Source organism: Aethalodelphis obliquidens, unplaced genomic scaffold (genome assembly GCF_003676395.1).
Source record: "Aethalodelphis obliquidens isolate GAN/ISIS:26980383/991018 unplaced genomic scaffold, ASM367639v1 scaffold8, whole genome shotgun sequence".
NCBI lineage: Eukaryota > Metazoa > Chordata > Mammalia > Artiodactyla > Delphinidae > Aethalodelphis > Aethalodelphis obliquidens.
The window spans coordinates 23735982-23762226 of NW_020837952.1; the positions used below are offsets into that span (position 1 = coordinate 23735982).

The 26245-nt window shown below is 39.3% G+C and overlaps 1 long non-coding RNA gene across 1 annotated transcript in view; it reads left to right on the forward strand.

The window, feature by feature from the left end:
- LOC113620778 (uncharacterized) overlaps window positions 1-26245 on the forward strand; it is a 93553-nt gene that overhangs the window by 21280 nt on the left and 46028 nt on the right. The window lies entirely within an intron of this gene.

Genomic DNA, 26245 nt, shown 5'->3' on the forward strand with positions numbered 1-26245 from the left:
GATATTGGCCTGTAGTTTTCTTTCTTTGTGACAGCCTTGTCTGGTTTTGGTATCAGGGTGATGGTGGCCTCGTAGAATGAGTTTGGGAGTGTTCCTCCCTCTGCTATATTTTGGAAGAGTTTGAGAAGGATAGGTGTTAGCTGTTCTCTAAATGTTTGATAGAATTCGCCTGTGAAGCCATCTGGTCCTGGGCTTTTGTTTGTTGGAAGATTTTTTTTTTTTTTTTTTTTTGCGGTACGCGGGCCTCTCACCTTTGTGGCCTCTCCTGTTGTGGAGCACAGGCTCTGGACGCACAGGCTCAGTGGCCATGGCTCATGGGCCCAGCCACTGCACGGCATGTGGCATCCTCCCGGACCGGGGCACAAACCCGTGTCCCTTGCATTGTCAGGCGGACTCTCAACCACTGCGCCACCAGGGAAGTCTGTTGGAAGATTTTTAATCACAGTTTCAATATCAATGCTTGTGATTGGTCTGTTCATATTTTCTGTTTCTTCCTGGTTCAGTCTCGGAAGGTTGTGCATTTCTAATAGTTTGTGTTGACATCTGTTCTTATTTCAGTGAATGTAGTAGCTCCCAAATTATCTGATGATATTATTTGGAATGTTATAATAGTTCTCTCCAGCCTCTGATTTACCTCTATTTCCTCTGTGGCCATAAACATAAGTAAAAATTAAAGTCCTAAATGTCAGCATTTTTGTTTCCCCTTTTCTCCATTCTCCTGCTATTTCAGCGCATGCCTTGAGATTAATGATGAAGGATCTCCATATCGTCTTAGATAATATACTGACTTGGAATATAGTAATTGTTTCTAGGGTCAAATTATAAGCCAGATATAAAGTTCTAGAAGGAATAGAGGATACTAGAAAGCTAAAAAAGCAATTGTGCTATCACTGCATTATTATTTTTTAGCATTAATCACAATTTTTACATGTTTATTTGAGGTGTTCTGGTTCTGATTTTTTCTTTTATTCTCCATCATTTCACAAATTATTTCTTTCTAAAAAGGTCCTGCCGAAATTAATCGAGACTATTTTCTTGCATTTAAGTTTATTTACATTCTGTTAAACAGTTAACATTTTTAGTTTTCACATTTCATTTTAATTCTGCCGAGAATTACTAAGTGCCTGCTATTTGCTGTGCACTGATCCTGGAACTGGAAAAGTAAAAGTGATAACTGGACCTGTCCTCACAGTGCGAGACACATACAGAAGTAGTTTAATAACACGCAGGTCCCTGTCATAGCAGTACATTTAAAAGGCTGGGAGAAGCAGTTGAAAGAACAATTGATTTCTGCTTTTTGAGAGAGTATTAGAGACAGCAAGTGGCTATCAAAGGTTGAGTTATCTAGGGGTGAAAGAGAAGGAAGGGCCGCCTTGACAGAGGGGAATGGTGTAAGCAAAGAATCAGGGTGTTTTTTCCTCCCATTGTCGAGGAAAGTTGAATCAAGGAACAAGTTATTCCGACAGACTTTCCATGATTTTTTCAAATTGCTTTCTAAATTTTCCCAAATATTTCATAAATATTTCACAAAATTAACCCCTCCAAACTGGCTGCACTACAGAACGAAGGCAAGAGGATTATATAGTCAGTGGGGTGGGCTTTCAGAGCCCCTGCAGTAAACCCACGTGAATGTGTCACTCGTGTCAGTGTCAGTCATCATGTACATCTTCATGGGAAAAAGATAGAACCTTGGATTTTGAACATCTAGACAGTAATCCAAAGCATTGTTGAAATCGTAATAAAAGGAAACATTTTATCATGTGGGGAAAAGGAAAGTGCACACAAGGTGAATGTTAATAGTCACAGTATAAGTAACAAACCTGGTGTTGAATTTACTTTTTTTCTTCAGTATCCATGGACCTCTGTAATCCTCCTTCTCATAGAAGAAATTCAGGATCCTTTGTGAAGGAGGGTTTAGATTCAGAATGCAAATATATATTACTATAAGGGTAGTATACTATACTACTTAGTATAAGGGTAGCACAAGACTGGGCAGGCAGTTCCAGACCTGACCGTATACCTAATAGGGCAAGCCACATCCTCATGTAGTGGCTTAGAACCACGACAGTTTATTATTTCTCAGCGTTGGTTTGAATTCAGGCCGGGCTCAGCTGCACTTTTCCTCTGCTTTTTGTGATCATCTTTAGCGTCATTCATGTGGCCGCTTTCCACATCATTCGGCCTGGACCTCCTTACCTCACAGTGGCTGGATAATAGTTTGGTTTATCTTTTCATCCGACCTTTGTTTTATCCCTTCAGGCATTCCCTAAACTGTAAAGGCATGTATTTCACAAGACATGCTCATTCATTAAGTTCTCTCTTGCCCCTCTGCTTCCCTTCTGCCCTTTGAAGTCCCTCCCATCCTATAATGCCCATCTCTACTACCCCTTTTGTGATGAAACCTGTATGTCATTTTTCTTTTCCACCTGCTTTATCCATACCCTCTGATGGCAGTGCACTGGCTCTTTCTGAGCTCTCACAGAATGCTGTCTGTCGTTCTGTCTCGTGTTTCGTTCAGCTGTGTAGTTGATCCGAGAAGAGATTGGCCCTGTCCATGAGAACTTATTCCGTGGACCTACCTTTGTAAGGTATTGAGGACTCTTCTCTTCAGACATGTGTCCTATTTTAGATGTCTCAGCTTTCATAAGAGAATGTCAACTCTCTCCATTTTGACTGACCTATGAAACATGAAATTGAGGCTCTGTAAAATAATTTGTACTCCAGGTCCTTGACAGAGGTTATAACCTAGAAATCTCGGCTGCCCAGTACCTATCAAAAGCTCAGTTGTGAAAAGTAATATATATGGAGAACTGCCTGAAGGATATGCAGTCCATCTGTTCTTCAGACACACTCAATTTTGTTCCTGGATTAACCAAACCAAGAGAGAGCTGCAGCCTGAAATACTTTTGGTTTAGTTCCCCAGAGAATTGCTTGCATGGAATTGCCCATGGCATTATGCCATTGGCTTTCATTTTGATGGACATTATGAGGAAAAGCCTGTTCAATTTTTGCCAATACATTGGAAAATCTGGATGAAATAAGTGATTTTCTAATAAAAATATAAATTACCAAAATTGACTCAAGTGGAGTTAGGAAAACCCAAATAGACCAATGACCACGGAGGGAGTTGAAAAAGGTTGCCAAAGATTTATTCCCCTCCAGAGCTGAGCCCAGTTTTTTGTGGGGGCGGTGTATATCTACTGTGTTTATTTGCCTAAGTATTATGTTTCTCCTTACATTTATATCTCTCTTCTTTTTCTTTTATCAGTCAATACCACTTCTTCCTTTGGGGGGTGGCTCCTCCCCCACCTCAGTTATATGATATTATGATAGTGGGATATTGCACTGATTCCTGGCCACAGAAGTAAACCAATCATGCTGAACCATATTAGTATATATCCTTGTATATAAGGATCCAAGGTGGGCACGTGACCCCAGTAGAGTTAATCGAAGTCTTTTCTGGGAATATTGTGTTCACATCCGTGGGAAAAGTTCTCCTCGTCTTGGTTGCTAAATGGGAATGATGTAAGCCTATAACTACATGTGGTCGCAACAACTCCCTCCCATATAAATTAAGCCCATCTGCAATGGAAGACAAGAAAGAGAGGGAGAGAAAGGGATCGGGAGCAGGGGCGTGGTGACACAGGACAGACAGACACACAATAAGAAACTCTTTGACTGAGAGATGGAGCCTGAGAGAGACAGGCACACATGCAGACATAGAACTCAGACATGGAAATAAAGTAAAAGACAAAGATTCCAGCATTGTTTGAGTCCTTGGTGCTACTCCTGTCCTTCCTATGTGTGAAACAATACATCTTCCTTCTTCCCTTCCTTCCTTTCTCCTTCCCTCCCTCCCTCCCTCCCTCCCTTCCTTCCTCCCTCCCTCCCTCCCTTCCTTCCTTCCTTCCTTCCCTCCCTCCTTCCCTCCTCCCTCCCTCCCTTCCTTCCTTCCTTCCCTCCCTCCTTCCATTCCTTCCTTCTTTCCTCCTTCCTCCCTCCCTTCCTTCCTTCCTTCCATCCTTCCCTCCCTCCTTCCCTCCTCCCTCCCTCCTTCCCTTCCTTCCTTCTTTCCTCCTTCCTCCCTCCCTCCCTCCCTTCCTTCCTTCTTTCCTCCTCCCTCCCTCCCTCCCTCCTTCCCTCCTCCCTCCCTCCCTCCCTCCCTCCCTCCCATCCTTCTTTCCCCCTCCCTCCCTCCCTCCCTCCCTTCCTCCCTCCCTTCCTTCCTTCCTTCCTTCCTTCCTTTCTTTCTTTCTTTTGCTAAAGCTAGTTTAATTTAGGAGTCTTTCACTTGCGAGTGAAATAATTCTGATCAAAATGGTTTTATAGGTGAACTTAAAAAATGAATTAAGGCACAGATCATTCCTTTGTTCCTTTTACTCTTCCAAAGCATATGAAAAGAGAACCCATAACATTTGTCTACCCATTTTTTAAGGCTAGCATAACTGATATAAAAACTGAAATATTATAGCACAAAAAGAAAACAATGAATATAGATGCATATATCCTAAATGTGTCCCAGAAAACATCTATGTACAAGTTCTCACAAGACGACTCTGTTTGGCCCATTCAGTGCAGAACTCACCCTTTTCCTAGGGTTTCTCAAATCACATTATATCTGCCAGGATACTCAATGTCTTGCTAGGGTAACAAAAAACCCCAAATCCTTAGTGGTTTAAAACAATCAAAGCTTATTTCTTGCTTATTCAACTGAGGGTCAGCTGGGGATTTCCTCACATAGGGATACAGGCTTTCAGAATATCAACCATTTGGAAAATTATTTAATGACTGCTATCATTAAATTGCAGTCATTATGATTACCCAAGGAAATATGGGGAATCGTATTCTGGCCTCTTAATGTATTGTTACAGAGATGATATATATAATTTCTACTTAGATATCATTGGCAAAGGCAAGTCACATGTCTGCATCTAACTTTTAAAGGTTAAGAAGAATCCTACCTTCATGGAAGTAGAAAGGTCTGGAATATTTGCAAACAGTCCTAATAATTACCAGAGAATTCCTTCCTGGTCACCAATTACTGGCTTCACTCTCCTTTCCACATTCAAAATACAATTGTCCCTTCTCCAAAGGACACTACCCAAAATTTCTATAGTCTAACAAAACCAGACTTAAAGTCCAGGATCTCTGGGTGATGTGTGATGGGCTGTTCATGAACAAGGAGGTGATGCCTAATAAAGAGTCTCTATCAAGATCTGGAGACTTGTGAACTAAAATGTTATCTGCCCCTCACTCAATATACACACGGGTTGGGTAACGTGAAAAGAGCCCCTTTTCTGGAAGTGGGGATTATCCTTTGGTTGAGTCCTGTCTTGGCTCCTTGAACATCTGTTATTATTCATTGCACCAAGATTCTACCTCTAAGAGATTCTTCCTTCGCCACTATTCTCTTTGGTCATATCTGAAGTGGGAATCAGGGAACTATATCCTATACTGGGGCAGGCAGCATTACTGGCCCACTTCCTGTTCAATAGAAGATTGGGACCTATGGTTGTCGTAAGTCTAGAATCATTTTTTGTCCAGGTTGGTGGAATTTTGCAGTACAAATCACTCAAAAACATTCATGACTACTTTCCTATTTGATTTCAGTCAGCTCCACGTACCAGTAGGTGTAACCATAATTCTTTGCTGGACGTATTTCCCATTTTGCTGTATGTCTTTGTTTTCTCTACCTTGTTCCAAATGATTTCTCACTGTATAAAATAGATTTTCATCTTTTCGTGCTCAATGTTTTCTTCACCATCTACCTCCCATTCCTAAATCTAGTGCCAAATATTTTAATGTTTTTTTAAAATGCAGCAACACTCCACTATAAGCTATCAATTTCCTTATTAGTTAGAACAGACTGGATTATGTTGCAGTAACGATCTAAAAATTTTAGTGGCCCAAGACAGCAAAGACTTATTTCCCACTCACACTGTGTCTGTCACAGGTTGACTGTGGGTTCTGTTGTATATAGTTCTCATTCAGAGACACAGGCTGTCAGAGATTCCACTATCTGGGTCATGGCCATGAGAGGGAAAAAGGAATATGGAAAACCACACATGGGCACCAAAAACTTCTTTCTGGAAATGACCCATGTTACTTCCACTCACATTTGTTGGTCGGTGCAAGCCGCAACTAATTTTAAGAGGTTAAGAAAACGAAACCCTACTACATGTCTGGAAGGACAAAGAAATAGAATATCTGTGAACCTGTCCAATAAGTAACACACACACACACACACACACACTCTGCAACATTAATGATCTTTGTGGACTTTACTGAAAATTTGTGGGGACTAGAGGAAGAACTATATCACGTGATATTTACAATCTTTCAGAAAACTATCTGAAATCTCTCTTCTTTCTCGTTCTCTTTCTATGGAGTCACTAATGTCTTATTTGTCTCTCCTTCATTCCTCATGCCGTACTCAGCCTCGCAGGCTCTACTCTGTCCCTGTTATTTTTTCTGTTTAGGACATAAAATTCCATACTCCTTTATCATGGAGGGCAAGTTCCATTATCCTTGTTATTTGCACATTCCCTCAAGATCTTATATACTACCCCAAGAGACTTATGAAGCATTTCTTCTGAACAAATATAGTGCTTTCTCTAAGAATCCTGGTGAATGCAATTTCCTCCATCTTACTACATTAATAATATATTAGCAAGTCAAATCTAGCATTACCAAGTAGATCTTGTTCCAGAAATGAAAGCTGGTTTAATATCACTATATCTATTATTTCAGTATCTTATATTAATAGATTAAAAGAGAATATCTATACAATTATCTGGATCTGCTCTGTCCAACATGGTAGACACTAGCCACACATAGCTATTCCAGTAGAAATTTGAATAAATAAAGTTAAATTATTTTTAAAAATTTGGTTCCTTATTCCCACTAGCCATATTTCAAGTACTCAATAGCCACATATGCCTCGTGGCTATGGAGTTAACACAGATATGAACATTTCCATCGTTGTGGAAAGTTCTGTTGGACAGTGCTGATCTAAATAGAGTCATTTGATAAAAGTAAGAATTTGAAAAATAATAGATACACGTAAGCGTATAACTGAATCACTTTGCTGTACACCTGAAACTAACACAACATTGTTAATCGACTATGCTCCAATATAAAATAAAAATTAAAAAAAATTTTTGTAAATCAGTTTGAAGGAAATTTTATTAGGTTGAGAAGCAGTATATATAAGAAGCCAATGGCAAATATTATACTAAGTAGTATTTCTATTACGTTCAGGTAAAAGGGTGATCATCACTATTACAATTGTATCTGTTAGGATTAGGTTTGGTTTTATTTCCCTCTCTTCTTCTTTTCAAGAAAACTGGAGAAAGATAGTTAAGGGTGGTAGAGTAGGCCTACTTCATGGCCTCTTCAGGTACCCAGATTCATTCTATCACTCCTGGGGTATGGTCTTCATTCTCATATTTTAAGATGATAACCCAAGTTCCAGATCTCATATCTGTACTTAAGGCAGAAGGTTGGAGGAAAAGACAATGGGTAAAGAAGAAGGGAGACCACTGTGGTGTCTGCTGTGGCTTATGGAAGTTGCCACATAATACTTCTGCTGACATTGGTCAGTCATTGGTCACATGGCTTCACTTTGTTGTAAGGGATGCTGGAAACTGTAGCCTTTATTCTGAGTAGCCTTTTGCTCATCTGAAAACTAGGGTTTCCTATGGATGAAGAAGAGAATAGATGCTGGGGAAAACTAATACTTTCTGCCTTAACACCTTATTTAATATTCTAGAAGTTTTTTTTAAATAAATTTATTTATTTTTGGCTGTGTTGGGTCTTTGTTGTTGCACACAGGCTTTCTCTAGTTGTGGCAAGCGGGGGCTGCTCTTTGTTGCAGTGCGTGGACTTATTGCGGTGGTTCCTCTTGTTGCGGAACATGGGCTTCAGTAGTTGTGGCACGTGGGCTCAGTAGTTGTGGCTCACGGGCTCAAGAGCACAGGCTCAGTAGTTGTGACGCACGGGCTTAGTTGCTCCACGGCATGTGGGATCTTTCTGGACCAGGGCTCAAACACGTGTCCCCTGCATTGGCAGGTGGATTCTTAACCACTGCACCACCAGGGAAGTCCCCTGTTCTAGAAGTTCTAATCAAAGCAATAACATGGGAAAACAGATAAGTGCAAATATTGCAAAGAAATGGACACAATTATTTTTATCTTTAGAAGCTATAGTTAAATGCCTCAAAATTCTGTTGAATCAACTGAAAATCTGTTAGAAGTGAACATGAAAATTCAGTACGATGTGGGAAATATACAAAAAATCAAGAGCTTTCTGATTGATCTTTTAACCTGTAAGAGATGGGAAATATAATGGGAAAAATGTGGAAAAATATAATGCCTATGGATAAATTTAGCAAGAAATATGTGAAACTTATATGAAGAAAACCACAACATTGTATTGAAGAGCACAAAAAGAAGATCCAGGTCGATGAAGAATCTCGGCATGTTCCTGGATGAGATGACTCAGTGTTATAAAGACATCAGTTCTCCCCAAATTTTTATTTATTTATTTTTGCTGTGTTGGGTCTTCGTTTCTATGCAAGGGCTTTCTCTAGTTGCAGTGAGTGGGGGCCACTCTTCATCGCGGTGCGCGGGCCTCTCGTTGCAGAGCACAAGCTCCAGACGCACAGACTCAGTAGTGTGTCTCACGGGCCTAGTTGCTCCGCGGCATGTGGGACCTTCCCAGGCCAGGGCTCGAACCCTTGTCCCCTGCATTGGCAGGCAGATTCTCAACCACTGCGCCACCAGGGAAGCGCTCCCCAAATTTTTAAATTTCATACAGTTCTATTGAAAAAATATTTTTAAACTAACTTGTCATTAGTTAGTTAGAATGATGAAATTTACATTAAAGATTGACTGAGAATAGCAAGAAAACAGAAAAAGAACAATGAGGGGGCTGGTTCACTAAGAGATGCCAAGATGTACTGTAAAGCTGCAATAATTAAAAGTATGATACCAGCTGAGGGATTGATAATGGGCCAGAGTAGAGTTCAGGATGAGGTACATGTAGCAGATGAGAGAGTGTAGTGTGTGAACTTGGGCAAATTCTTAAACTCTCTGTATTTCAAATTTCTCATCTATAAAAGGGAATAAAATGGTTCATACTGCATAGAGTTGCTGTAAGGGTATTATATGTAAAGTATTTAAAACACTGCTTGGCCTGTTGTGTGCACTGTGAAAGTATAAACTACTGTTAATGCCAGAATTTTATATATGACAAAGGTGCCATTAACATCCACGGGGAAAGAATGTATTATTTAATGCATGGTGTTGGAGTAATTGGCTTACATTTGGAAAGAAAGAAAGAAGAAAGGAAGGAAGAAGGAAAGATAATTAGAACTCTAGCTCACATTCATTTTAATTTAAATAGTATAGATTAAATATTTAATTTTAAAAATCCCCATAAGTGTATTAGAAAAAATGAGGAAGAATTTCAAAAGTATTCTTGGAGTATGGACCGTCTTTTTTCTTATTTTTAGTGTGATACCAATGCAGTAAGCCATACAAGAAAACGCTTGGATTTTACTGCCAATCTGTTAATAAAAGTAATTGAGGTAAAGTGGTGGGTGGGTGGTGGTAGTGTGAGAGACGGTAGTTGGGCAGGCGAGAGATGGTGGATCAGAAAAAGTTTATTTAAATACGATTAAAACTTTTATGTCTCATTCCTTTTGTAAACTGTGCTACATATATGGTTCAGATTTCCATTTTGAAGTGCTGCCCTTTGGTAGCAGAAAATGTCAATGAGCTTTTACTTTTTAATTTCAGGAATATTTTAAAGCAAGTCTTTTAAATTATTGCTTTTACTCTGAACCATGTATTCAATGGATTCTTATAGTTTTAAAAATTAGATGATAATGACGGGGAAAACATAATGATTGCAAATCAGATGTATAAAATAGCAATATTAGAGCAGTTTGGCTGTTCCAGATTCTAAATTGGAAGTGGGTTGTTTTGGTGAAAGGAAGAAAGCAAAAATTTTTAATATCTTAATTGTTTTTTATAATGTACATTTAATCTGATGGAAATAACCATTGCAACAGTCCTTTTTTAAGCTTTATAAAAAATTATTTAGAAAGTTACATAAATGTAAAAAATTAAAGCAAAAAGGGCAGAGCTCGATGTTGCATTGAGTATACACTGTTATGAGGAAGAGAGCTGTAAAAATGTAGAATTCTAGAGGGTATAGTTTTTATGCAAAAATTGATGTAGCAGATTGAAAATTTAGTTGGCAAATAGCTACTGACTTTTTAATTTAGAGACATTAAGATTTATTGAGCCAATCTGGCTGCTACCCAGACTGTGCAACATTCAAAGCTCTGAGTTAAAACTCTTTAAGATATAAGTGTGATAACATACAATACACAATGATCTTTACAGAAAAATCTGATTACTTGGATTCCCCTACCTCCTGCCCAAATGCTCAAGAGTTTGAATCCCATGTGGACCATTAATGGACTTCTATATTTCCTTAAAAATGCTCTCTGAGAATTATTAGAACATCAAAGTGACTGTAGCTACTAATAGGTATTTTCTTTAACTCCACAACATGAAAGAAACTTTTTTTTTTTAATAAAAGTTACGAGCCAGACAGTCATGTATATTTGATGTCCTTCAATTTGTGAAAGGACACAAACAAGCCCAGGTTTTCTTCCCCCAGGATGATAGTAGAGCTCTTCACCCAGTTGGGTGCCCCGTGTGTCTAATTAGAGCTGTTAATTTATTAATGCCTTAAAAGCATTGTTTCCCCCACCCCACCCTGACAAATAGACACTCACTGGCGATGCAGTCATCTTACTCATCCCTCTGTCTCATTCCTCTTCCAAATAAAGAGAAGTTTCCTAGCATGGGTCATATCATGGTAAACGCTGTGGCTGCTGCTACTTTATGTGTTGGGAGAAGTTTCCATTTCTTCAACATTTCAGATCTGGTTTCCAGGCTTGACATCCCTAAACTGGCATGTAGGTGTTTATCTGGAGGTTTGTGTGTTTTGTGGTCATCGCTACTTTTTCAAGGAAATGGGAGATGGATGGGTATGAACTTTTCTCCTCTAACCCCCATCTCTAACCTTTCTCCAAATGCACATCATAGTGGCAGTTAACCTCTCACCTTCTTGCCCTAACTGAAGTTCAGCTTTCTTCCAGCTGGGTCCCCTCTTCATGCCTCCCTACAGAAGTCTCACGCAGAGATTGCATAAAATGTTCCCTCTTATTGGAGGCATATCCCATAGGCTCCGAGGCAGCACTGGACTGTCCTCCAGATTGCCACTGCTTCTGGCAAACCATCTCTCTTCTACCTTTAATCAAAACCTCCTTCCATTTTGGACTCTGCCTACTGACCATACCACCATCTAACCTTGTTCTGGCTGTCATCCAGTTGAGGTCCCTCCTCTTCATTTGGGGAGGGTTTTGACATCTGGATCACGGTCATCCAAGGATCCTGCCATGATCCTGGGTGACTTTACCATCTACATGGATGGTAAATTCAATACTTTAGTCTCAAAGCTTCTTGACCTTCCTGTATTCCAACTACCCACATGGCTACATGCTGGACCCAATCAGCACCACCTTTGAAATCTTTAACTCAGTTTTTACCCCTAACCTTCAGTCACACAAAACCCGACCCACTGCTTCTTATTGCTCTTTCCTGTGCTTTTATTCTGCTCTTTCAATTAGTTCTTCCCTGCAGTTTTAACATGCCCAAATCTCTTCAGTATGAAACAGAACTTCATCCCTAATCACAAATCAGCCTCTGGGGGGGGAAAAAAAATCAACCTCTGTCTGTTAATATCTCCTCTTCCCTTCTGAGTCAAATGCCTCACAAGAATTATCTTTATTTTTTGCCTTGATGCTCTCTTTGGAAACCAGGCAGCAGACTCCACCAGGTCAGTGAAGTTTCTGCTTCTGGTCATCAATGCCTAATTATCCAATCCAATGGGCCGTTTGCAGACTTTAGTTTAATCTCTCTGTAGCATTTGACCCACAGTCCACTTTTCTTCCTTGGCTTCTATGGCACGGTTCTCTCAGGGTCATCTCATGAGTTCTTTCCAGTCTCCTCTACCAGTTCCTCCTATTGTTTCCACCCTAAAATGTGAATGATCCATTTTCCTCTTCTTTTTGCATGTGCTCAACTGAACATCTCATCCTCTTCTGTGGCTTTCATCTATAGGTTGAGGTTTCATGAACTCTAAAGGAACGTGAGTGAATGAATAATTACTTTCTAAACAATACATCTTGTCTCAGGAATGATTTAAAACTGCGAATAAGGATACAAAAAAATCCAGTTGAGTAACACAAACTAAGTATGAGGCAAAAAGAACGAAGAAAAGTGAGGGAGAAAACATAATATCACCCAGGAGGGGTGAGGCTAAGTACGCTCTAAGTCTCAAATTTTGTTCAAAGCTTTTGAGAAACCAATGAGATAAGGGTAAAATCTCATCATGGTTACACAATCCAGAACTGCCTGTAAGATACACAAACCGATTGTTTAGAAATACAACCATTGCTGCTACTGAAAGGAGCAAGAATTTCAGAGTGGGGCGAGGAAGCCTCCAAAGGATAAGCGTCAAATCCTCCAAGTCATTAGAGAAGATGCATTCATGAGTTCCCAGAGTCTGTATCTTATAAACACCTTCCATTTAGACAGTGGCATCGGAACAAGATTCAATTTAGTTAAAGCAGTTCTGTGACAGTATGAAGCCAATACAATATGGTTCTTGTCCCTAAAGAAATGTTTTAGAGTATCTTGAAGTGAAGATTATTTTGTTCTTTCAAGCAGTTCTCCCTAAATATATTTTTAAAAGAGCATTTGAGTCCTGTTGAGGACATTGAGCATGAGATTCTATTTTGAGGCAAGTATTCAATCTCACAGACTTAAATTTCCAGCTTTAGTCTAAATACTTAGTAGTTGTCTGTACCTTGAGATCCCACAGGTATCTCAGTTTCCAAAACTGGACTCATTATTTCCCTCCAAACCTATTTGTCCTGTCCCTCTGACAGGGAGTGATAACATCATTAATTCTGTCTCATCAAGAAGTCTTGGAGTCATCCTAGGCTTTCGTCTCTTTTCCCCTTGTTCCTCACATACGATAAATACCCTTCTGACATACCCTCCTTGTATCTCATGTTTCTGACTCTGCTTCCTAGCTCCACTGCCAATGTTTGGGTTAATTCAGGACCTTATCATTTCTGACCTGAACTACTGCCATGTCGTCTTAACTGGCTTCCTTGGTCCTAGTCTGGCCCTTCCTCCTCTGATCCAGTTTCCATCTGAGCTACCTTTGTATCTCTGGCATTTACCAAAGTGATTAACACATGGCAAGCAAGTAAGGTAGTTTTATTGGATGGATTCCTATATGGATGAATGAGTGTGCACACACGTGGGTCTTATGAGGGGCACTGTTGTCAACGCTGCATTGTCATAGCAGAAGAATTACATCTGTACTCATTCATGTGCTGTCAGGAGTAAGGCAGATAGTTGTGCTGAGAGGTAAGTAACAAAATGTTTCCCAGATTTTGAGCCTTCTTTTCATCTTTCCGGTGGGCGAACACTTGAGAAGGAGACCAAAGAGCTCCCTTCTCGCATTATTGTTGGAAGAAACTCTGAGAGGGGCCTGCAGAGGAGAGGAGGTGAGCGGCCTTCCAGCAGCTGTGTATCCGCCAGCAGCCCGGAGACGGGAGATAAGAATTGACTCAGAAAAGCAGTTGAGATTTAACGAAAGACCCAGGCATGTGAGGAGAAAAAGGGAGGAAAACTCACCTGTAACTGGGTGGTATTTGTTGGGAGAGGATGAAGGGAAGGAACTTATATGAAGGTTTAGAATATGTGGGAATGTGTGAGGGAGCCCATAGGGAAAATTGTAAGATAAGTGCACGAAACAGTGATTGGTTGAGGATGTAAAGCAACATTATGAGAGGCTCTTGACGGGAGTAATTGTATTCAGGCAGTTAGCTGTAGACGATCATGTGCTCGAAGTAGGACGCCGGCTGTGCTCACATCCATGTAAAACAGTGCTGTGACTTGCTAATCAAAGAGTGTTAGAAATCCATGCAAACTCCATTTTGGGCTCATTTCTCCTCAGTCTGTGTGTGAGAGAAGGGAATGAGCAAGAGTAAATCATCTCAGTCAGCATCACTTTATTTATGATGCTGGTCCTGGAACTCACAGGAAGCAGTACGTGTCCTTCAGTCCTGTTCTGACGGAAGGACAACGGTAGACTGGAAAGTGGGTTTCAGACTGGATGCCAGCTCTTGTTAAATAGCCAGGTTGTGACAGGCTCTGTCTTATGGGAGCTGTGCCCTGATCAGCATAGAATATCTGGAGGAGGAAGCGCATCTACTTAAATCTCTTAAGTCATGGAGCCACCCCTTTCTACTTACAGGCATATTGTATCTCTTACTTCCTTTAGGCTAAGGAAGAAGAGAAAATAAAAAGAAGAGGAAGGTAAGGTTACTAGCTTTTAAAATATATAATGGCAGTTAGAATCACATTAAGAGCTGATATGTATAAAGTACTCACTATGTTTAGGGCACTGGTCTAAGTGCTTTAGTTGTATTATTTTATTTATTTAATCCTTGCAGCAACTTTGGGGTAGGTATAATTTTATGGTACCAGGACACACCTCCTTACAAGGCACTGGTAGATCATAATTATGGGAAGATGGGATTCCAGCTGGTCACGCTGCTTCTGTAGCTCCTCAGGTGATATAGGAAAGACTAGTTGCTTAAAGCCCTGGTGTGCTCACCTGTAAATTGCAGATATAATAGGTATCTTGAAGAGGTATAATGAGGACTAGAGATAATATTATATAAAGGGTCTAACATGGTGGCTAGCACAGGGAGTGCACAATAAAAGGGGATTAATGTCAGGTCTTCTCTGATTCAATCCTTTTCTGACCTCATATTTTATAGTAAAAGTCAGAATAAAATTAATTATCCCTATATCCTCCTCCAAGCCCTGGTTTTGTTTGTTTGTTTGAAGTCTCAGAAAAGGGAGTCCTGAAGTAGGAGATGAACAGACCAGCTTATAATGAGAATGAGATGTTCTTGGCTCTGGTTAATAATTTTTGGCCAGTTCTGATCAGTAGTAGACAAATTTTGAGCCCAAAGAGTTAATGAGGTATTCCTAACTTTTTGCAAGTCTGTGCCTGAATGTCTGTTAGTAGAGGCCAAATCAGAAAGAAAAGTTCCACGTATCCAGGATTGAGCCAGGCCAGATTAAGTAATTATTTGGCCTTCCAAAGGGCAGTGCAAAGCACAAATAAAAGAGAGATCAAGCCACAGTTAGCCCTGATTACATAGTTCCCCAAAGTAGACTCAGGTAATCTTAATATTTAACATGAAGTGGTATAGATTGGTTTTTGATAACTTCAGATGGTCAAAGCGTATGTAAGTGTTTTCAGGAAGACAAAAGGCAGAAGTGATAAGTAGCGCCATATTGTGGGAATGGTTCATGAAAAAACTAATAGCACTACTGATTTCTATCACTAGCATTCTGGGGAGGCTGCAGAATTATTCAGGGGCTTTGTCTTAATTGTCTTCTGATGAAGATTTGATTTCATTTGCTCTTTATAATCTCTCAATTTTATTTTTCTCTCTGTATACTTCCTTTGATTTTAATTTTATGGTATTAAAATGTTCCATGCTTAAGATTCTCAGTGAAGCAGCTGAGCTCTTCAGAGGAAAGACTATGTCAATCTCATAAGTAATATAACTAGTTATGAGGGGACTTGGCTTTACTGCTGCTGGTCTACTTAATGAAAGGAGTGATGGAGGGGTTCAGAGAAGCAATGTGATATCCACTCCTATAAATCTGTTCAACTACTGCTCTCCCAATCTGTTTTAGCTTTGTTAACAAATATCTTTTAGGCTTTTTCATATTTTTTAAAATAAGTCTTCCTTGTGTCAAAGCACTACATTCACATTGTTTACAGAGTTCTATAAGGCTTGTTGTAAAAAATATGAGTCCCTCCAATTCCACTCCCCCACCTTTCACATTTCCCATTACCAAGAGGCAAACACTTTCATCTATTTTTGGATATTTTGTGGTTGTTGTACATTTGGACACCTTGTCCACCCTAATCACACACACACTTCCCACCCACTATCCCATCCTCTCAGTAAAGTTTTATAGTATTTAAAAATTTCATTGGCTCCATATGCAGCATTTAAATAACCATAACTATACAAATGCTGGTTATACTTGAGTAATGTAGTATACTATAATTATTTTTCTTTGTTTGCACATTTTATTTTTCCTGGAATTAACAAGTATCTTTTTTTTGGATGAAAATTCTTTTTTAAATAATTAATTAATTGATTGATTTTTGGCTGCATCAGGTGTTAGTTGCGGCACACAGGATCTTTTGTTGTTGCGTGTGGGCTCAGTAGTTGCGGCGTGGGCTTAGCTGCCCTGCGGCATGTGGGATCTTAGTTCCCCGACCAGGGATCGAACCCGCGTCCCCTGCATTGGAAGACGATTCTTAACCACTGGACTACCAGGGAAGTCCTGATGATAATTCTTTTTATGTATTTATCACAAATTCTCATCCAGTTGTCTAAATCTCTTATTAACACATTAGATATTCTATCAACTTCACCTTTTGGAGATAACTTTCCTTCCCAGGGACTTCTTTTTTTTTTTTTTTTCCTCTGTGAAATATATTAAAACTTTGCTGATGACAGTTGGAAATCAAAACATTAAAACTTTTAACATAATAAAATAGCTGTGTTTGTGAAGATTTTTTAAAAGTTTCCTAAACCAATAAGAGAAAAATTAAAAAGTAGTGAATATAATACAAATTAAACATCAATTGAAAATAGGAGTCAGTGTGTTAAAAAAAAATTAAGAGATTGGTCAGGTATAAAGGAGGTCATCTTAAATTTCTAATACTGCTACAGTATGCACAGCACACCCAGAGACTTCTAACTCACTAAAATTTAGACAGTGGCTTTCAAGACCTGCTGTCCTTCTAGGATCTCATCTTGGGATTTCCTTCATCTCTCTCTTTCTTATGTTGAAGACTCTGTTCCTTCAGTTATGGGTCTTTCTCTTCATTTCCTCCCCTATATTAGTGGATCACATCCTTCAGTAGCTTCCTGAGAAAGAAAGGATGGGTGGTAAACTTTTTGAGATTTGCATATTCTAAAATGTATTTATTCCACCTTCACATTTAAGTGATAGTTTGGATTGATAGTTTGCTGGATACAAAATTCTAGGTGGCAAATCACTTTCCCTTACAATTTTAAAGACGTTGCTCTGTCGTTCCGCAGCTCCTACTGTTGTTAATGAGAAGCCAAAATGTCATCATTGTTTTTGATGGTTTGTGTGTAAAACTTGTTCTCTTGGGATGATTATTTTATATCTGCTCTTCTTTCTAGTGTCCTGTTACTTTTCGAGAATGCACCATTAATGTTGGTCTGTTTTCATCTGTTGTTAGGCATTCACTCTGGAAACTCATGTTTTTCAGCTCTGCTAACACTTTCTGAAGTTGATTTTGATTTTCACTTTGTACATTCTCGTATGGAACACACCTGTTATAATGCAATTGGATCTCATATTAATGCTCTCATTTTCCTATCATTCTTCTACTATAGAAAACTAATGCACTAATGTTATTTTTCTATTTTCTGAGGGATAACTAATATTTATTTCAGGGTTTCTATTGTGTTTTGAATTTCAACAATCATCTTTTAAATTTTTAAACATCAACTTTACAACCATATAATTTATGTATGACAAAAGACACTCACTAAATGTACAGTTTGATAAATTTTGACAGTGTATATTCAATTAATATATGAACCATTTCAATTATACCAAAACATTCTCTTTTGCTCCTTTGCAGGGTTTCATGGTACATCTTTTCACCCTTTTACTTTCAACTATTTTTACATTTAAAGTGGCTTCATGTATATTATCATATAGTTGTGTCTTTTTCTTCCCCCATACAAATTGATAATCTCTGCCTTTTAATTGGAGTGTTTAGACCATTTTCATTTAATGTAATTATCTATCTGGTTGAATTTGAGTTGACCATTATGCTGTTGGTTTCCTTTTTGTCCCATTTAATCATTGTTCATTTTTCATATTTTTCTGCCTTTTTTTGGAATCAGTGAATATTTTTTAGTGTTCCATTTTATTTTCACTGTTGGCTTATTCACTATAATTCTACTACCATCTTTAATTTTTTTCAAGAACTCTTTTCTTGACTTCTAAATATCCTTTTTAAATACCATCCTATTTTTTCATGGATATGTATTTTTTCTTTTTACCTCTGTGAATGTGTTAATATATTTTTGAGGTTTTCCTCATCCTGCATAGTCTCTCCAGTTTGCTTTCTTCCATCTGTTTATTGTGTCCCTGTCTTTCATGTCAGAGGCTTTCCTCAAATGTTTTGTAACATACCGTAGGGGGATTCCATTTTGGATAGTGACCTACCAACCAAATTGGATCCGCTCTTTTTATTTTTAAGGTGATACACAGCAAAAGTAGTAGTAGAGGGAGAACAGAATTGAACATGTGCTGAGATGGGAAGCCAAGTCACAAGAATGAGTCAACAGCTGATGAATGCATTTCAGGGGATGACAGGGAGGGATACTACTGGGTCTCTGGAGGTGTCGCTGTCTGTTGTTTTCTGAACGGGGATGAATGACTTACCAGGCTTATGAGGTCAAACTGAGCGGCTACTGAAAGAGTTTTCTGGGTCTTCCATTTCCTTGTGCATCCTTACAACCAACTCCCAGCACCAGGTTAAACCAAGAGTGCTTGTATCTTACAACCTAACAGACCTTAGCATATACACATAATAGGAGGCTTAATTAGCAGAAACAATTAGCATAAAGTGTAAAATCTGCAGGTTATACACGTTAGGCTAAAGGTGTCACAGAATCCCCATTCTATATGTCAGTAAGGCATGTAGACACTAGGAGCGTATGCTCTGTGGCCAGAGCTCCTGGATTTAAATCCTGGCTGTGTGACCTTGGGTATAGCACTGAACTTCTCAGCCTTATTTCCTCGTCTGTGGGGATAATAATCAGAGACAGTGCCAAAATTTCTATTTAGAAGTGGCTTGTGCTGGCAATATGATTGGAAGGGGAGTTTACACTGAGTTTGCATAATGCTTTTCAAAAACTCAATTGCCTGTATCAAAGAATGGGGAGTGGCTGATTGCAGGTGTGTGTGTGTGTGTGTGTGTGTGTGTGTGTGTGTGTAAGATAACATTGGCATCCTCATTCCTAATAACAATGTTGGTTTATTCTGAGGGTTAAGTGAAATGATATATTTTTAAAATTCAACATAATGCCTAGTAATAAATATTCTATACATTATTAATGAGACTATTAACATAATATTTTATTATCAGACATATGAATGAAAGCAATATGACAGAGAAGAACAAAGGTTTCTTGAGATGACAGGCAGGTCCTGATGTTTCTACATTGGTTCTTAACAATGGGCTTAATAAACCTCTACTGCAGCCCTGGAATTGAATGAGTGTTGGTCTGTTTGCTATATCAAATCCTCTCTTTAGCACTCTAGAGATCTCCTTTCCTACGGCAAAACTGTCTGCTTGCTCAGTCTTTGCTTTATTACTGTGTCTTGGCTTCTAGAACTGCATTTCCAGAAGATTCTCTGTTTATCGTATGCAGTGACTTACTCCCCAAAGATGCCGCTTCTGATTTTAAATTTGTGTCCCACCAACAAAGTTCAGTTTCAACTCCTGGTGGACAAGCATCCTTTTTTTTTTTTTTTTCCTAGACTGTTCCCTGCATGAAGTCTTTATTTGCTTTGTAAATCTCATCATGCCTGTATGATTGGGCTGAGACAATGTCCGTGGAAGCACAATCTTGAATGTAGAAACAGTATTAGCTAACTCTGTGGTTTTCATAGAAGGTTGTACCTGAGGGTACAGTAAAATCATACTGTTGATCAGGTCTTATAAAATGTATTTTTCTCTTCTTCACTCTCATTTAAAACTTCCCATGAATTCTTACAAAAGTTGAGATATAGTTTTAAAAAGCCATTGTTGCTAAGGCTTAAAGAATTAAATGCTCTTTGGGATAGAATTAGAGCATCCGTTGCCTGCTCCAGCTGTTGAAGATAGCTCACTGTTCCTGTGGTTTACACAGCTGAAGGCCTGAATTTACTTTGACTCAATCTCCTTCCTCAGCACCCTCATGCTCACTTTTTTCTGATTAGGCTTTAGCCTGGTGTGTCCCTTTTTCTCTCTGAAACCCTTAAAAGGAACTCCTTTGTGTAAGGGTGTCCACAGCTCTGACTTGTGGCCCTTAGGAAGGCCCTCACTCTCTGACCCTTTAGTGAACCATCTGTTCTTCCCTGGTTCTGGATGGGAAGTGGGGGGATTGGACATTCTACAAGCATTAAGGACTTTGGATATCATTGAGATCACTAGTTCTCAACCTTTATTTCTATCAACAGTTATCAAGGATAACTTTCACGCAAACAACACGCTCCTGTGAACGTAGCTGAATTTTGTGAAATTCATGCCGTATTAGTTATATCTTTATTCTTTTCTCTCTCACTCAAGAATGCAACTGGAAATGTTAGTGTGAGTGACATTATTAATGGGATATCTTTAAATCTGTAATTTATGGAAAATTTATAAACTGCGTTGTTACGAGACATAACAATTTACTTAAGTTTCACTTCATAATTGATCAAAACACTTCAGTGAATTTTAAAGCTATTTTTTCTTTTAAAAAAAATTCTTAACAGTGGAATTCTTTTTTTTTTTAACATCTTTATTGGGGTATAATTGCTTTACAATGGTGTGTTAGTTTCTGCTTTATAACAAAGTGAATCAGTTATACATATACATATGTTCCCTTACCTCTTCCCTCTTGTGTCTCCCTCCCTCCCACCCTCCCTATCCCACCCCTCCAGGCAGTCACAAAGCACCGTTAGCAGTGGAATTCTTTTTAACGGGAGCTGTATCTGAGAAGCCCATCATATAAAACAAATTTAGACGGAATTTCACTGTTAGGTTAGGGGCCCAGAACTCTATCCCTTCAGTGGTCTTTGAATCCTAAGCCCCTCCATAAAATCCTTAGGGCTTTGCACAGCACAGTTTGAAAACCCAGTGCCCTTGATTACATTTGAAGCTACAAACAATGATTCCATAAAGTTGAACCACAATGAGAATTCATCCAGTATGAAGCATCTAGGAAGGTATTTTAGAAGGACACGGTTGAACTGTGGCAGCAAAGTACTATTTGGCATGTTGGAGCTCAGCTCTTAATGTGTCATTCCCCCCCATCGTTCCCATGTCCCTCCAGGCAGTTTGGTAATTTTCTGACTCTTCTTTTTGTGGCTCCTGATCATCACCCAGAAAGCAAGGATGCCTGGCCTGCTGTCCTCTCCCAAACTGTCATTGCCATCTCATTGCTGTCCGTCTCAACCTCACCCCACCTGTCTCTCGTCCTACTGACTGCTCATCTGCCCACTTTGCTGTGCCCTCTGGAACCCTCTTTTACTATCAGTGCGTCCACACCAAGCTTTGCTCCTTCTCCTCTGTGCCTTCATCTTGGTTTACGGCTCCACTAGCCTCTTCTTGCTTTCTGAGGCATCATCTCTGATTACTCCCTCTCCCATACCCTCCAGTTCATGTTAGTCACCAATTCCTATTAATTCTAATTTTAAAATCTCTCTCAAATCTGAAGTCATCCTAGCCTCAGGTTCTTAAAATAACTTCTTGCACAGAGCTTTGAATGTAGTCTATACTCAAAAACATTTGCAGAGTGCAGCACGTTAGTTTTAATCTTTTCCAAATGTCTGTGCCATTTTTCTTGCCTTCCCCCTGTTCGTTTATATTCTTCCTGGCTTCAATCTCATATTTGGATGAAGATATTTAAGATTTTTTTTTCTATTCAGTATTTATGGTGGGCTGTCTTTTGAAAAACTAGTATTTGTAATGTTAAGGTAGGATTTTCATAGGGTATGTAGCAAACTTCAGCAATTTCAGAATATAGAGAAGCAATTTCCAACCTTGACTTTGTTTTGATCAGGTATTTCAGAGGTCAGTGGGAGAGGGAGAACTGAAATAACAGCATGCTTGCAACTGCACATGACTCACAGCCATTTTTTTTTTTTTTTTTTTTTTTTTTTGCGGTACGCGGGCCTCTCACTGTTGTGGCCTCTTCCGTTGCGGAGCACAGGCTCCGGATGCGCAGGCTCAGCGGCCATGGCTCACGGGCCCAGGCGCTGCGCGGCATGTGGGATCTTCCCGGACCGGGGCACGAACCCGTGTCCCCTGCATCGGCCGGCGTACTCTCAACCACTGCGCCACCAGGGAAGCCCTCACAGCCATTTTTACGTTGCAGCTGGACAAAAATCTGTGTGTGCCCGTGGGAGTGTGACATGTTTGATGTTGTCACCTGATGTGTGTAACTTAAACTCCCAGTGTCTCAGTTTCTTCATCTGAGAAGTAGGTGTCTTAATGTTACCCAGATCAGCGGTACTCAGACCATAGGAATGCACATTTACTCATATAATTAATGCAAAATTCTTAGCGCAGGGTTTGCTCAAAGTAAGCCCTCGACAACTAGGAAGTATTATCATCAATACAGAAGAGAGGATAAAAAAACACAGTCTGTAGGCCTCATTTGACCCACAAATGTATTTAGTTTGGCTTGCACAGTGTTTTCGATTCTTTTTAAATGAGTTGGTTTCCAGCATTTAAAATTTGGGGAGATATTATATAAAATACATGTCTGGCACTTCTTTTGAAAAATTGGAAGATTTGGCAACAATGTTTGACAGTGGTCAAACACTCTTATCAGGTTTGTCCTCGTCTCTATTACTCCCTATTATTTTACACCAAAGTGTATCATTCTCTCAGTACCAGCCAGTTTCTAACTCCTGGACTAGAGAGTTTTGGTGGACCTGTCTTATTTTAGGGATTTAAAAATTAGATTTAGGGACTTCCCTGGTTGCACAGTGGTTAAGAATCCACCTGCCAATGCAGAGGACATGGGTTCGATCCCTGGTCCGGGAAGATTCCCACATGCCGCGGAGCAGCTAAGCCCATGCGCCACAACTACCGAGCCTGCGCTCTAGAGCCCGCGAGCCACAACTACTGAGCCCACGTGTCATAACTACTGAAGCCCGCGTGCCTAGAGCCCGTGCTCCGCAACAAGAGAAGCCACTGCAATGAGAAGTCCGCACACCGCAACGAAGACCCAACACAGCCAAAAATAAATAAATAAATTTATATTTAAAAAAATTAGATTTAGGTGGTGCTAACTTCTGTGAATGGTAGTGTTTCCTCTTCAGGGTGTGATCATGAGCCCCACTTCTGGGGGCCTGTCTCACATAGTTTAAAAAGTCACAAAACTGCTCATACGCACTAAACACTACTGTATGAGAAACAGTGGTAGGCACAAGCCCCTCTTTGGAAAAACCCCGTTCTTGCCTTCAAGGAACTCACTGTCTTGTAGGGAGGAAAAGACAAGTACACAACCACACACCAAGCAGTAATGTGGTTGGGTTAGTCCAATCAGAGAGGTACAGAGTGCTGTGGAGCTACAGGAAATTAAAAAAAAAAAGATTTATTGAATAGGATCTGGGGGAGAATAGTGCAGGTCTCATGGAGGGGTTTATTCATTCAGCAAATACATTTACGGACACTAAGTGGAAGAATTGGTGGCGTGTGCTGGGCATGCAGTGCCTTCTCTTCAGAGACCTGGATTTTGATGGGGGCGGTGTGAATAAGTGAGACCAGCAAAGTGTGATAGAGACAGACTATGAGGGGAAGATATGGCAGATAATTTGGTGCAGTGATCAGTTCTACCTGAGGTTAGGGAGGTAGGGATTCAGCCTTAGGGGGCTTCAAGGAGGAAATAGCATTTAGAATTCAAGTGGTGAGTAGGTGCTTAGGTAATAAAGATGAGGTAAGAGGGAGTTTCAGGTAGGTTAAGCCAGAGAAAGTAAGAAATGTTATTTGCATTTTACAGAAAGGATAAGTTTAATAGTTATAAATGGCAAGTGGGCATATCAGGTGGAAAGAACGATAATAATTAAGGCATGTAGTTTAGGGCGTGTTCAACACTGATCAATAACTCTCTTTGACCTCATGACAAGATATATTGAGAGAAAAGAGTAGAGGGCAGAGGGTGTCAGACTGGAAGCCCATGACAGCCAAGGTAAGGATATTAACGTTAGGGAATGGGGAGTGCCAGAACGTCCTCTAGCAAGGAAAGACACCACCAAAGCTAACTGTAAGATAAGACTTCTGGTGACATGTTTGAGGTCTAGGCTGCAGCAGGGAGAGAGAGAATGCTGGGGGGCACTTGATCAGACTTGAGACTGATGAGTCTCTTAATGATTATTGAAGATTCTGGTGGGCAGCCCCCAGATGTTGCCGTAACCTTATCTTCTATTTTAGAATGAAAGTATTATGAGAAAAGAGAGGAAAACTATGCAAATAAATGTTGTGCATGGCACACTACAGTTGATTTTTTTAAGAGACGGCTGTTGCTGATGAATCTTGCTTGTAGTGAGGAGATGGAATAGGGGCAGGGGAGAAATTGGTGTGGGGAATATTGCTACCTGTTACAGCAATTATCTGATTACTGAAAAGATTACATAATTTCTTCCCCTCACCAGCTCTCCTTCTGGCAACCGGTATCTGTAACAAAAGGGAAGCTATTGTGGAAGAAAATGTAATAAAAATATTAGCTAGGCATTGGCTCACACTGGGAGTGATTGACATTTTACAGGTTCTGACTCGTTTAATCCTCCTAACAACACTATGTGGTAGATTTTTTAATTTTTTTTTTTTTTTTACAGTTGAATTAACCAAGACTCTGATAGGATAAGTGACCCATGCAAGGTCACATAATGAGTAAGTGGAATAACCAAGATCTAAACCCAGGAAAGCCAGATTCAAAGCCCACTCTCCCAACAACAAATGCAACATACTGTTTTGCATTTTTGTAGTATCTTAGGGAATGTTTTTCTTTTCTTAGGGAAGTATGATTGTTAATATGGCTCCCAAGTTGATATCATATATTACAAATCTTGGCACTAAGAAAAGGAGCACATTAAAGAACTCCACACCAACAAATACATTCTTTTATGCAAGTTTAACTTTTACACACTGAAAAGCTTGCTATCACAAAATTAGCCAGCACTGAATGTATCAATAAGTGACACTTTATTCCTTTTCTTGTCTGGTTGCCAGAGTCGATCTCAGCTAAGATTAGAAAATATTTTGGTACATCACCTCTCATAGGAACATAAAAAATTAAATTGATAAATTTATGCACCACTGTGAATTCTTTATGACTGGATTGTCAATTGCTTCCTTCAGGCAATGAGCCAATGTTTATTAAGTAGCTACAACGGGCAGAGTGTTTTTGCAAGGCTGGGTGGAAAGTTTCAAAGAAAATAAGTGTAGACGTGATTTCCATCCCAAGAAGGTTATGATCTAAAGAGGAGGACGGACAAAATATATAAGAATAGAGGAGAATGAGAGGTCATGTATAATAAGAGATCACGTATGCATCACTGTAAAACAACGATTATAACAGGGATAGATACACATCTGGAGATTATAAGAATAGTCAAAATTAAGTGGGAATGTTCCTTATAGACTGAATATGGTAAAGTAATCAATTCTGAGAAGAGTTTCAAAGAAATTCTATAAAATTAGAAATCAAAGAACTCTGTTGAATTCAAATGCTTATTAGACATTTTTATGACTTCTTGCAAGCATTATGACTTTTAGTTCTTCCAAGTTGTACAGTCTGTGATTAATAAGTGATATAAAATAGAAAAACTTCGATTCAAACCAATTTAGCATGCAATCTTTGACATTTCTGGTATAACTTATAAAACTCATTTTTTCAGAATTTCTCAAATTTAAACACAGAGAACAAGAAGGCTAGTACGGACAAATGAACCACAATACACAGAGTCATCAGAACAAATGTTTATGATATTATGATGAAAGTTGCTCATATTAACTCCTCATTAGAATGTTCATTATTTTGAATTTAACAGTAAAATAAGGCATCATATTGATGTTATGCATCAGTGAAACATACATTGAAGTGGCAACTATTCTCTAGACAGTTTACAGTTTGAAAATAGCTGTGATTAATTATTGATTAAGAATTAATAGTCACATTGTAAAGCAATTATACCCCAATAAAGATGTTAAAAAATAAAAGAATAGTCACATTCAAAATAGT